We start from the raw sequence: 9,035 nt of genomic DNA, 5'->3' as shown, positions 1-9,035 counted from the left end.
GAATGGGTTAAAATTGTGATTTAATCACAATATCGCACCAATCAATGTGTGCTTTTGCGCATTCATTCGTCCGATGATGTTTAATTTACTTTGGACCGCTCGGAAAGTGAGAGAGCAGAAGCAAGAATGTGAGTGTGTGGAGGGACTGGTGGGGGCCGCGCGTCTGAGCCAATCAGCGGAGAGTATCGCTCATGTCATTTCAGCGCACTGAACACACAGGCTCTTTAACTGACTGCAGACTGCATGTTTACTCATCGCAGCTGGGATTCAGACTCGCTTTCTGCGTCTCCGCTATGCTGACCCATTGGTTCGCGCTATTTGGATACTGAAGAGCTCCACGTCCTCTACAAAGACCGCTGGTTTACCTTCTGTCATCTGGACTCGAGCAAATGACACGATTTGTGAATATTCTCTATTAGCAACGGAAATAAATCAACTCATATCGTCCCCGTAAGTATGTTTGTGCATTTCTGTATGTCCTTAAAATACGCGGATTTGTTTTAATTGATACAGGCTCATAAAATGTCGATTTCTAGTATTGTGATGCGCAAAACACGGGGAAATCAGAAACAATCTTTTTCAGCTGCGTAGGCATGAATTAAAGGTAGCCTACCATAATGGAAAGCAAAGAAAGGGCTTGAACTTTCTATGCGCGTGTAGGTCAATGACAAATAAAAAGAGATTATAAAATGAGATTAAAAAAACATTCTTAAAAATGCAATCGTTGTATCCATATTGTTTTGAAAGCGTTTATAACTAAATTATTTGATGACCCCCAAATTTAAGAGGTCTAACCATGAAGGAAAAAAGTACGAAAATACGTGGTGTCAAAATATCAGATCTTTTTAAAATAACAATTATGGGGGATCTAAAGTGGTCCCCCCTGTTTTATGTTTTTCTTTTCACAAGTAAACAAATGTGTTTTCTGCATGTTGGTTACACCATAATGACTTTGGTTTGCCAGACAAAATGACTAATAATAATAATAATAATAATAATAAAAGAAAATTCTGATAGACATTGCAAGTCTCCGGTTAAACCGCCTAAACATTTTACTTTCCGCAATTCGAAGTTCAGAAATCCAAAGCACTGAAAATATTTGAGTATGCATGACATTTTAATGTATTGAACTGAATAACTTGACTGATGAAACAACTGACTGAATGAACACAAATGATTCAGGATGTAACTGCATTTATGTGAAAAAGAACTCGATGTATAGAAACACCGCACTTTACCTACCAACTTTAGACGCACGGTGTGTTACAGCATATGGATGTCTGGTGTGAAGCTCTGCGGGTCTCCAGATGTGTGCACACACACTCAGCTGTTCCTTGCCACTCAGGGCACTACCGGCAATAAAGTCTCTCTTTCCTGTCAACCAGGTGCCGTTTGGTCTCCTGACATGTAGATCACCGATCCATGACTCAACGACTCACCTTTTCCATAATAAAAAGAAAATAATGCTGTTAGTTCTTAAATACTAGCCGTTGGGGACTATTTCCATATAAGGTAAAAGAGACTCAACCTTTTCGGTTCTCTGTGAGAAATTTGTATGCACGCGAATGGCACAATGGCTGAATGACGCACATTGTCTTACTATATCTTTCGTGAGAGTAGTATATGTATGTATATATACTTTAATCCGCATAATATCCAGCTGTTTCTTATTTTGAGCGAGAATAATCGAGTGAGTTCTCTATAAGTGAGGTGTTGGTGTCCTCTAGCGGTTGTTCTGCTAGTGAATATTTGGCCTGAGGATGTCGTCGTGTCCGTTGCTCAGCAACTAGCAACTGACTAACTTAATACACTATTTATTAATTTCATAATCTAGTTATCCAAAAATTACATTTTAATCGCACCGGAATATTTAACCTAAAAATAAAATGTCATAATTTACTCAACCTCATGTTGTATTGCTTGTGTTAGGCCAGAAAGGCAGCATCACATCAGCGAAAATGAATGACTAAAGTGAAATGTGTTACATGGGGACACTATTTATTAATTTCATAATCTAGTTATCCAAAAATTACATTTTAATCGCACCGGAATATTTAACCTAAAAAAAAATGTCATAATTTACTCAACCTCATGTTGTATTGCTTGTGTTAGGCCAGAAAGGCAGCATCACATCAGCGAAAATGAATGACTAAAGTGAAATGTGTTACATGGGAAAAAAAGACAATGCTAAGTAAACATAAGGCTAAGTAAATAAAGTCAGAATTGGTATTTTTGGGTGAACTATTCCTTTAAGCAATGCCTGGTATTTTAAAAGACACTCCGTGTGGGAGTGAATGACAAACCAGTTAACTAGATCCCTGGGGCTTCTCAGGTGAATTGAGTGGAAGTGGCAGATTTCCACATGTGGCACCAGAGATCTGAGATTGTTATGTAAGGACTCGGTTAATAGATGAGCTATTACGACCACATGTGAAGCTCGGTTTCAGCTGACGGTACCAGAGAGTGATTGTAGTGTGTCCCCTTGTTTGGTCTAAATATCTATTAGGTGTGTTTGTAGTTGCCGTTGGGTTGTGCAACTGACTATTATGGAAATGGTTTCAAAAAAGAAATCAGGATTTTAAGATAAAGTCACAAGTAGGTATGGGAATGTCTGTGGTTATAGATGGGGAAATCAGATTTGCCTGTCTTGGACATAAACAAAACAATAAAATAAGCATTGTTTAAGCTTTTTTTCGTTTGAGTTGGTTAAGCTAAAGCCGTGTTTGGAAATATGATAAATAAATGTGTCTATAGAATGTGAAACAGAGGGATATTTGTGTGAGAACAAGTAGCTACGCAAACGACAGAAAGAGCAATTCTAACCCCAGATCCTAGCCGAGAGGATATGCTCTGAGGACTGCTTGTATATGTATCTGTGTTGATTTACTAGTGGTGAGCGGAGGAGGGTCACAGTGGCCCATTTATACTGGGAGGCCCTGACGTGTGCTCACCTATGCAAATCACCCCACACCTCAAACACATTTGGCAGCTTTCTATCTGCCCGGCCTGTGAATGCTGCCAAGCATGGAGAGGGGGTCAGAGACAAGCTGCTCTTTAGTTGTGCTGAAAGAGCCAAACAGTCAGATTCGGATACAGGCCAGCTGGTATTTAAACTAGTAACCCCTTCAAACCTCTTCTTGGGCAACTAATATTTTCTCAGATAGCAACAAGAACAACATCAGCGAAGCTAAATAGTCTAAAGCAATGCAAGTCAATGCTAGTAGCTGTTTGACGTTCATGATGCCATTGTAGTCTTTAGTGCCAGTTTAATCATGATGGTAAAAGGTAGCAGCCATATTTGCACCTTGGCTCATAATGACGTTTTCTTATATATTTATGGTTCCACTGAAAAGTTTGGCCTTCTTTTTGAGATAAATTAATACTTTTATTTAGCAAGGACACACTAAATTGGTCAAAATTGACAGTAAAGAATTTTATAATGTTACAAAAGATTTATATTTCAAATAAATGCTGTTCTTTTGAACTTTCTATTTATCCAAGAATCTTGGGGGGGAAAGAATTGCGGTTTCAACAGAAATAGTAAGCAGTACAACTGTTTTCAACTTTGATTATAATAAGAAATGTTTCAGTAAAAAATTAGCATTTTCAAATGATTTCATGTGACTGGAGAACTGGCTGCTGAAAATTCAGCTTTTCAATCACAAGAATAAATTAAATTTAAAAAAAAAAGATATTAATCACATGCAGTCTTAAAAGATTTCTCTCAGAAACATAAAAAAAAGCTTACTGACCCAAAACTTTTGAACAATAGTAACAAGCAACACAAAGTCCTATTGAAAGCTAAGGAAAGTCGGTTCAATGTGAGCACAGAAAAACTGAGAAAATGGAAATAAGCTGCCATGACTGACAGCTTGTAGGTCAATGCGCTTGCCTGGCTCGATGTGGGAGATGCTTGAGTTGTTTCTAATTACTCTGTGCCTGAAAAATGAAACACAAATGTCTGGCCTTGGCTCGCTCACAAAACCAAATCATATCCACGGACATGTTGTGGAACAGCGGGTCAATATTAAAACACATCATATTCCTCCATCTGAGTTGAAAGAACAAAGGAGAAGAGAAAAATTGGGTTATGAGTATGAGGTAAAAACGAGTCAATCTTTTGCAAAGCCAAGGGATCAGAGCAATTTATTTGATTTTTTTTTCTTTCTTGTTTAGTTTTTTGTAAATGCAAGTGAGAACAAGTTGATTTGGCACTGTAGTAATTACCCACAACAGGCAGTATCAGAGCAGGAGATTAAAGGCAGGTAATGATTTGGCTCCGTCAGACAGACGACTGCCGGCAGCTGCCTTTTAATCAGAGTGTGAGGATGAGACAAGGTAAACGTGCAGCAGACGTCCAGCAGCCGGCCGCTTCCGACAGCATGGAGATAAGGGCATCTCAGCTGCTGTGGAGGTGATCATACACTCCTCCTGACAGCTGAAAGGTGGCATGCTGCTTGAATTACGGCTGTTTGGATTGAGAAGGAGCAGAGATCAGTGCTTCCGCTGACATGGCAACTGATTGGCATTGAGATAAAATATACATTTACATTACAACTGTAACTGTTTTATAAGAGCAGGTGTGATATTTCAGATACAGATTTCTTGGCTTGTGCGCAAATGGATTTCCCGCTTCCTCCTCTGATTACTCTCATGTGAATGTTGTCACATTCCCAGGCCTTAAAAAGCCAATGCTGTTCAACTCGTTGATCCAAGTCACAAATTCAATCAGGATATCCTTATTAAAGTACATGTACTCATGAATCTTTGTACTCATGAATCTTTGTTTCTCTCTCATTCACATGCACACCAGCCATTTGAGTCTCAAATATTCTATCAGAGCCGTGGCCTAGTGGTTATTGCATGTGCTCAAACACATTAAGCCATGGTGCTAATATGATGCCTAAAAATAAGAGAACTGTTCAAGAAAAAGTAGTCCGAAAAATCATGCACTATATATTCTAGGGCTTCTAGCACTATACAATAGATTTCTTTGGAAAAGATCAAAATTGAAGTCGTTATTCAATGAATATAAGCTCTCTAATCTGAGCAAATTAAGTTTGCGCATATTCAAATTGGATCACAAAAATTTGGATGTCAAACCAGGTGCAAAAAAAATTCAAATGGATATTCAAATATTGATTTTTTTTGGGTGAAACATTGTTTTAATACAGTAACTATAATGAGAAATGCATAATAGTATAAATATGGCATGTCACATATAGGACATTTTTCTAGGTATGCCCAGCTCCAAAATGTTTAGTTTGCTCAAAGTAGTTCTTTGTGAGCACAAAATGTATTTTTAAAAAATCCAATTATTGGAAGGAATTACGAACAATTGGAAAAATCATGTAATTTCATTGGTCAAAGGGTATGAGAACCCTGTACAAACAATTTTATAATAGTTGGACTTGCATATTAAGTATTTTAACATCAAAAAACATTTCACCTTTAAGATACTGTAATGGCTTCTTCCGCATAGCATGGGATGGAAGACGTGCTTATAAATTTTCTGTGGCTTACTAATGAATGCTTGGGGCTTTCCAGCACACTGCAACCAAACAAAGATTTTATTGTATGCTTGTTTGGCTTGTAAAGGTATGGGGTTTTAATAGCTAGCATTAGTAACATGTTGTAAAGAATCATCCTGTGTGTTAATATGAATATTTGCTAGGAAAAAGAAAAAAAAACGTCAGGACGAGATTCATTATCTAAACGCATTCAGCTGTGAAATGCAACATGCAAAGGCTTGTTTTGGAGTCTCATCTTTTCTGCTTCTATGGTTTTCATGCCATGAAGCTGCTAAAATTCACACTGTATTATATATCTATATGTGCATGCATGCAATTTACTTTAGAAACCCAGAATCTCTCAAAAGGCCCCTGTTCAGGGACAAAGGGCTTTACGTTTCAATAACACTTGTTGCTCCTCAGAGAGACTTGATGAAGATGATTATACGTTACATTCCCATTACCAAATTCTTCCATGTCTAATGAGCCAAATTGTCTAGTTCTTTCTCACTTGAGTATCTGCAGAAGATAAACAGATTCATTTAAACACATCTCACTACGTATCATGAATAAGATGACAATATACAGACAAAAAAAAATTACAAATTATGATATCAGTGTCTTTGCAGCACCAAAGATGTGCAGTATCACTTTACAATAACCACATGCCCACAAAAAGATTAAGCTACAGAGGAAGTAAAGCTTTAGCCCAGGTCTAAGGAACAGAATAGCATTATTTTGTCAGAGGGGCCCCTGACACAGACAGGCATTATGTGAGGCTTACTATATCATCCCATGGTGTTGAATTACATATCATCACCGCCACCCCAAAGCAGCACTATCCTAACAGGTATAAATAGCCTCGCAGTGAAAGTAAAGTACAGTCTTGTTTGTCAAAAAGTAGGGTTGGTGATTAGCACCAGGCTCGTCATGTTACCAGCTTATGAATTATGTGAAACAGGCTGGATTGTATAACACCCTATGTGTGTTTTAAGCCCAAACAATCAACCTGCCCAGGGGGTCTAGTGTCATTACTGTTGCATACTCCCCACCCACCCCGGTTTTCTGGCTTGCATTGCTGAGAGAGGGGTAATTACCCTCCAAATGGGGATGATGCAAGATAACATTCACAGTTGCACAATTTATCATCAGAATGACTGAAGTCTGTGTATGGCACTCTGAACGGTGTGTAGGTGACCTCTGCTGTGTCTCCAGATCACTTACTAACACTTGACCATTTGACCAAAAATAGGTATGCTAACTTAAGCATTTGAAAATAATTGGACATTCTTGGTTTCATTTTGGATTTTAGGACCACAAATGCCATTTGACATTTAAAGTCGCAATGGAATGGAAGCTGTGACAGATCTTTTTTTTTTTCATTTTGTGATATATATCAGAGTAAAACAGCTTATCCAAAAACTAAAAAATGTTGGTTCAATCCATTGGTTTTTGGTAGGACAGATCTGAATGTGAGCTTGCATTTGCTTGTGAGAAAGGAGCGGGGTTTTAGCGGATAAAAAGATCAGAGAAGTCTGGCATACGTCACCACAGAGAAGTCTGTCACTTCGCCAGAAGATTGAGTTGTGATATTTTGAATAACAATTATGAGGTCAAAGAAAATTCAAAAAATATACATGGATGAATTGTTTAGAATATGATCAATAACTTGCATTTAAAAGGAGATAATATGAATTTCCATTTCATGCTGACTTTAAAACGTTGGTAGGTAACAAATTTCCATGTATAAAAACAACACGCATCTTGACTAGAGTAAGTCAAAGTCCCTTGCAAGGCAAGTCAGTTCACTCGGCAGCCATCTTGGAAACTCCCCAGAGCAGCTATTTCCAGTCATGCAAGTACAGCTCTGTAGGTAAAGACTGAAATATTTGTCAATTTTACATTACAATAACATATTTTAAATGAGACATTAACATCAGTATCATAAATTGCACGTCTTTAGCACAAAACCTGCAAATAAAAATGGCATTTTTCAGGCTAGTCAAGCTAACACACATTTAAAAGTAAACAAACAGACGGCACCTCTTTGAAAAAGGTGACTGGCTTCTTTATCAATGAGGCAAGACTTCCATTCTGCTATTAAAAATATGATTGGTCCTTTTAACAGTAAAGCAGTACTATAGCTGAGCGTAATTATTTATGTAACATTTTGTAACACAGCAACACAATTGCTCATGTGAAAGGTGTCTGTGTTTTACATCCATTCCTGTACTATACACAGATTGAGTGACTAAACTAATCATTTAAAACTCATTAACAAAAGTTCTTTACTTAGAGCTTTCCTATCGACCAAACACACCTCTAGCCATGCTTTGCTCTTTTTGTTACAGCCACATGAGTGTAAACTGACATTAGACAGTGAGGTTCGTCAACTACATCAACAATGATCTCTTCATCGGCACCTGGTTAAACTGCATGCCAGGATCTGGAGCCAGGAAAAACTAACTAATGAACTACCAAAACATATCAGGCTCATTGCTTCAACATGTTGCAGTGTATCCTCGCTAATAAAAACAAATCGCACGGATTTGTACCTCTCCTTGTTATTCCTGTCTGTTGCGCTTCCTCTGTGTGTCGACCTGGGAGTAAAATCTCCTTAATAATCACAGTCAGCAGCATTAGGAGCAGATGTTTGGTATTCGTTTGGTATGAGGCAAATTATTTTAATTAGGAAATGTAGAGGTAAGGGCCCATTGCTCTCAGTGGAAGCCCAGTGGAGTTTGAGGAGGGTTGTTGTTGGGCTGGGTGGTCTTCAGCTTTCTACATGAGGCCCTCAAGAAATTTTTCAGTCCACCTGTAATTACACACATGTACAACATTTACATTTAAACATTAAAAATTGCTTGCTATCAGACAAATGGCCTGGTGGACACTGTATGTGTGCCTTGACTCTTTTGTTTGATTTCAGCTTGTGCCATTTCCAGCACATTACTATTATATTTGTTGTGCTTAAAAGTAATAAAAAAAATAATATATTTTTTGTATATAATATAAAGTAATAATAATAATATCATCATTTATTATTATTATTATTTATAGCATGCATATCATGTTGTATTCTTTATGCATATTTAAATAAAACCATTGAATTACCACAATTGTGAACTGTACAAATACATTGAAACATTTTCATGAATATTGATATACAATTTGTTTTCCTATTCAATTATTTTATAGTTAAAAACTCAAAAGGGTACTGCCCCAGGGACAACTTTTGTATCTTTTTGTTTTCCTGAGAGTGTATAACTTTAATATATATATATATATATATACATAAACAGTGGTGTGAAAAAGTGTTGGCCCCCTTCCTGTTTTTTAAATTTTTTGCATATTTGTCACACTTAAAAGATTCAGATCATCAAACTAATTTTTATATTACACAAAGATAATGCAAGTAAATACAAAATGCAGTTTTTAAATGATTATTTATTTTATTAAGGGAAAAAAGCTGTCCAAACCTGCCTGGCCCTACGTGAAAAAGTAATTGCCCCCTAAATCTAATAA

General features: G+C 37.2%; 1 protein-coding gene across 1 annotated transcript in view; it reads left to right on the top strand.

Annotated features, from left to right (window-relative positions):
• Positions 1–239: 239 nt before the first annotated feature.
• Positions 240–9,035, top strand: part of LOC107582541 (prickle-like protein 1) — a 24,577-nt gene continuing 15,781 nt past the window's right edge. Inside the window, exon 1 of the mRNA XM_016268470.1 lies at positions 240–450. The gene's annotated coding sequence lies outside the window, so the exon portion shown is untranslated. The remainder of the gene's footprint in view (positions 451–9,035) is intronic.

This window comes from Sinocyclocheilus grahami, unplaced genomic scaffold (genome assembly GCF_001515645.1).
Source record: "Sinocyclocheilus grahami isolate Dianchi unplaced genomic scaffold, SAMN03320097.WGS_v1.1 scaffold1.1, whole genome shotgun sequence".
In the NCBI taxonomy this organism is placed as follows: Eukaryota; Metazoa; Chordata; class Actinopteri; order Cypriniformes; family Cyprinidae; genus Sinocyclocheilus; species Sinocyclocheilus grahami.
Note: the sequence above shows the minus strand (reverse complement) of the source record. Positions and strands in the feature narration are given on the sequence as shown.